Source organism: Salmo salar, chromosome ssa05, assembly GCF_905237065.1.
Source record: "Salmo salar chromosome ssa05, Ssal_v3.1, whole genome shotgun sequence".
Classification (NCBI taxonomy): domain Eukaryota; kingdom Metazoa; phylum Chordata; class Actinopteri; order Salmoniformes; family Salmonidae; genus Salmo; species Salmo salar.
In genome coordinates this window covers 17,628,523-17,634,163 of record NC_059446.1, presented here as the reverse complement: position 1 = coordinate 17,634,163, position 5,641 = coordinate 17,628,523, and positions in this window count along the sequence as shown.

The following is a 5,641-nucleotide window of genomic DNA, read 5'->3' as shown; positions in this document are numbered from 1 at the left end:
TATAAATGTGAAGGAGGAGTGAGAGAGATAAAGGGAGAGAGAGTGTGTGTATGTGTGGGATCTGTACAGTGGCGACCAGTCATTCAGGGCAGGTGGGGCAGAGCCCCACATTTTTTGCAAAAATTAAAAATAATAAAACTTTTTTTTTGCATGTTATTTTGGCATTAATACGTGTCACATATCAGTTTGCAAACAATGTAATACATATATATATATTAATATATATATACACTGCTCAAAAAAATAAAGGGAACACTTAAACAACACAATGTAACTCCAAGTCAATCACACTTCTGTGAAATCAAACTGTCCACTTAGGAAGCAACACTGATTGACAATAAATTTCACATGCTGTTGTGCAAATGGAATAGACAACAGGTGGAAATTATAGGCAATTAGCAAGACACCCCCAATAAAGGAGTAGTTCTGCAGGTGGTGACCACAGACCACTTCTCAGTTCCTATGCTTCCTGGCTGATGTTTTGGTCACTTTTGAATGCTGGCGGTGCTTTCACTCTAGTGGTAGCATGAGACGGAGTCTACAACCCACACAAGTGGCTCAGGTAGTGCAGCTCATCCAGGATGGCACATCAATGCGAGCTGTGGCAAGAAGGTTTGCTGTGTCTGTCAGCGTAGTGTCCAGAGCATGGAGGCTCTACCAGGAGACAGGCCAGTACATCAGGAGACGTGGAGGAGGCCGTAGGAGGGCAACAACCCAGCAGCAGGACCACTACCTCCGCCTTTGTGCAAGGAGGAGCAGGAGAAGCACTGCCAGAGCCCTGCAAAATGACCTCCAGCAGGCCACAAATGTGCATGTGTCTGCTCAAACGGTCAGAAACAGACTCCATGAGGGTGGTATGAGGGCCCGACGTCCACAGGTGGGGGTTGTGCTTACAGCCCAACACCGTGCAGGACGTTTGGCATTTGCCAGAGAACACCAAGATTGGCAAATTCGCCACTGGCACCCTGTGCTCTTCACAGATGAAAGCAGGTTCACACTGAGCACATGTGACAGACGTGACAGAGTCTGGAGACGCCGTGGAGAATGTTCTGCTGCCTGCAACATCCTCCAGCATGACCGGTTTGGCGGTGGGTCAGTCATGGTGTGGGGTGGCATTTCTTTGGGGGGCCGCACAGCCCTCCATGTGCTCGCCAGAGGTAGCCTGACTGCCATTAGGTACCGAGATGAGATCCTCAGACCCCTTGTGAGACCATATGCTGGTGCGGTTGGCCCTGGGTTCCTCCTAATGCAAGACAATGCTAGACCTCATGTGGCTGGAGTGTGTCAGCAGTTCCTGCAAGAGGAAGGCATTGATGTTATGGACTGGCCCGCCCGTTCCCCAGACCTGAATCCAATTGAGCACATCTGGGACATCATGTCTCGCTCCATCCACCAACGCCACGTTGCACCACAGACTGTCCAGGAGTTGGCGGATGCTTTAGTCTAGGTCTGGGAGGAGATCCCTCAGGAGACCATCCGCCACCTCATCAGGAGCATGCCCAGGCGTGGTAGGGAGGTCATACAGGCACGTGGAGGCCACACACACTACTGAGCCTCATTTTGACTTGTTTTAAGGACATTACATCAAAGTTGGATCAGCCTGTAGTGTGGTTTTCCACTTTAATTTTGAGTGTGACTCCAAATCCAGACCTCCATGGGTTGATAAATTGGATTCCATTGATTATTTTTGTGTGATTTTGTTGTCAGCACATTCAACTATGTAAAGAAAAAAGTATTTAATAAGATTATTTCTTTCATAAAGATCTAGGATGTGTTGCTTAAGTGTTCCCTTTATTTTTTTGAGCAGTATATATATATCATTGAGTTAATAAAGCCGAAAACAAACATAGTCTCTTTTTTGTTTTCTTGAGTAAGGCAGCTCCAAAATGCAGGTGTTTCAGCCTAGCTCAGTGCTTTCTCTGGTGGTGGGGCAAGCCAGCAGAAAATATGGAGCATTGCGCCGTGATTGGCTCAGTGTTCTGTCAGTCATGGGGACACTACGTCACCGCCAAGTCTAAGGGTAGATCTATAAAATTCAAGCCTCTTGGGTGCTGCCATATATTTACATTATAGTGCCCATCCAAGAAGGCTCAAGGTCATTGGCCACAGAGAAAATTATGTCAAATCATGTTATATCTAGGACATCATACTTTCAAAATATTAGCTAGCAGACATCATCATGAATCAAGTCGACAATCGATTGGCAAATCCTTTTTAATCCTTATCGTATGAAGAGAAATTATAGATAAAACGTATCAGTGCTCATCGGCCAATGGACATAAACATTACACAAGTTGGAAATCGCAAATTCAGTGGTTTGGAAGGAATCAATGGCTAACTGCAAGCATTGCGAAGCAATCATTAGAATGCTATTCAGTGGAGTGGCTGTGTGGTCTCAGGTATAAGATTAAGGGTCTCTTTTCCAAGTTTAAAATTCAAGTGAGCACAGCACAAGGCGAGTCCAAAATGTATTGTATGCTACTGCATAAAATATGTAATATTTTACATTTACATTTTAGTCATTTAGCAGACGCTCTTATCCAGAGCGACTTACAAATTGGTGCATTCACCTATAATATCCAGTGGATATGCCAGGGAGATATGTATACTGTAGCTAAGAAAGTAATACTAAGTGTATGTTGTGTAATAAACTGTTAGTAGCCCATGTGCCTCACCCTAATAATTTGGTCTTGTTTCACCTCTTAATTTCACCTACTGTTCTGACTTGGTGGTGCACATGTAGCCTTTAACCTGTTTTTGAGAAATGCAATCATCGAATATTGTAATAGTTTCATTGTCTGCTTATATGCCCCCTTTATTTATCCTACGGTTCTGACTTGGTGTACAGGGAGAACACTGTAAGAACGGCCCATGTTCTGAATTCTGCCGCTGTACATATCAAAAGTGCTGAACAAATAGTTATATTGACTACGTCCGTCCTAGCTCGCTCATTCATGTTTTAATCGAAATGATGGATTACCTCTTATCTCCTTGTCGTCCCCTTATGCCATAGCTTGTACATCTCAATTGTCAGTAGAAACCATGTTTGTTTAAGCAAGTAAGCCATATCAGCTGTTTTTTTTAAAAGGCAGTAAATGAGGCTGAATGAACAGCTTCGTTTGCCAGACAAGACAGTGGTAAGGTGTTGGGATTCTGCTGTTAGGGCCTACATAAAGCTGTCCTAACAGTTTGCAGGCCTCATCTGTCACCGTTATAGTGCAATTCATGTATTGTTTAGTGGCTTTCCTGGCATGCATCCCACTTTGTTTATTTTGCCCCACCAAGATTTACATTCTAAAATCGCCACTGGTGAGTTGGAAATGGTGAAGTTAAACATGTCTGTTTCAGAGCTCCTCACAGTAAAAGAGAGTAAAAATGATGGCCACTCTGCCTACCTGTGGTCAATATTGTCTACTGCAGAATTTGATGAACTTTTGTTAGCTACTTCTCATTGGTTGAATTCAAACACACTTGACAACTTGCTTCAGACAAAAGGGGTAAGGTGAAAACAAAAATGTTGCATGTTCCACTCAAGTCAGACAAAAGATCACAAAATTCTTATATCTGGTTGATTTTTTTAAAAAGATATACAAACAAACAGTAAAAACTTGTAACGACAGGGTTGGTTAAGTTCAGGCTTACAGTATTTAGAATCTTTCATGGCACATTTTCAGATATTAAAATGACAAAACAATTAAACATATTAAAAACATTAGCAATGAAGAAAAACAAACAGTAATATGCTTCTCTCACACAAGCCATGGTCTCTGAATGACAAGGATAATTGAAGCAGAGACCGCTGGTTACCAATATGGATCCTTCCCATATGGTGAAGGTAAAACGTACAGTATAGCAAGCTGATCGGAGTACAGTATTACAACTTTCAACATCTCACACTCAGTGAGTACAGTATAACACATCTGAACTGCCAATTGGAGATAAAGTATTTACAATGTGACAGTCAGTGGGGATAATGCAATGTGAGAGTCAGTAGGGCTATTGGAGGGTCATCCGTTACAATGTAAGTCCGTGTGTGGATAATGTGTTGTGGACATTGCACCAGGGGTTCCAGGTTGGTATGAGCAAAGAAACAACATGTTACCTACAGTACAGTCGTGGCCAAAAGTTTTGAGAATGACAAATATTAATTTTCACAAAGTCTGCTGCCTCAGTGTCTTTAGATATTTTTGTCAGATATTACTATGGAATACTGAAGTATAATTACAAGCATTTCATAAGTGTCAAAGGCTTTTATTGACAATTACATGAATTTGATGCAAAGAGTCAATATTTGCAGTGTTGACCCTTCTTTCTCAAGACCTCTGCAATCCGCCCTGGCATGCTGTCAATTAACTTCTGGGCCACATCCTGACTGATGGCAGACCATTCTTGCATAATCAATGCTTGGAGTTTGTCCGAATTTGTGGGTTTTTGTTTGTCCACCCGCCTCTTGAGGATTGACCACAAGTTCTCAATGGGATTAAGGTCTGGGGAGTTTCCTGGCCATGGACCCAAAATATCAATGTTTTGTTCCCTGAGCCACTTAGTTATCACTTTTGCATTATGGCAAGGTGCTCCATCATGCTGGAAAAGGCATTGTTCGGCACCAAACTGTTCCTGGATGGTTGGGTGTGTTGGTACCATTCTTTATTCATGGCTGTGTTGTTAGGCAAAATTGTGAGTGAGCCCTTGGCTGAGATGCAACCCCACACATGAATGGTCTCAGGATGCTTTACTGTTGGCATGACACAGGACTGATGGTAGCGCTCACCTTGTCTTCTCCGGACATGCTTTTTTCCGGATGCCCCAAACAATCGGAAAGGGGATTCATCAGAGAAAATGACTTTACCCCAGTCCTCAGCAGTCCAATCCCTGTACCTTTTGCAGAATATCAGTCTGTCCCTGATGTTTTTCCTGGAGAGAAGTGGCTTCTTTGCTGCCCTTCTTGACACCAGGCCATCCTCCAAAAGTCTTTGCCTCACAGTGCGTGCAGATGCACTTACACCTGCCTGCTGCCATTCCTGAGAAAGCTCTATACTGGTGGTGCCCCGATCCCGCAGCTAAATCAACTTTGGGGGACGGTCCTGGTGCTTGCTGGACTTTCTTGGGCGCCCTGAAGCCTTCTTCACAACAATTGAACCGCTCTCCTTCAAGTTCTTGATGATCAGATAAATGGTTGATTTAGGTGCAATCTTACTGGCAGCAATATCCTTGCCTGTGAAGCCCTTTTTGTGCAAAGCAATGATGACGGCATGTGTTTCCTTGCAGGTAACCATGGTTGACAGAGGAAGAACAATGATTCCAAGCACCACCCTCCTTTCGAAGCTTCCAGTCTGTTATTCGAACTCAATCAGCATGACAGAGTGATCTCCAGCCTTGTCCTCGTCAACACTCACATCTGTGTTAACGAGAGAATCACTGACATGATGTCAGCTGGTCCTTTTGTGGCAGGGCTGAAATGCAGTGGAAATGTTTTTGGGGGATTCAGTTCATTTGCATGGCAAAGACTGCAATTAATTGCAATTCATCTGATCACTCTTCATAACATTCTGGAGTATATGCAAATTGCCATCATACAAACTGAGGCAGCAGACTTTGTGAAAATTAATATTTGTGTCATTCTCAAAACTTTTGGCCACGA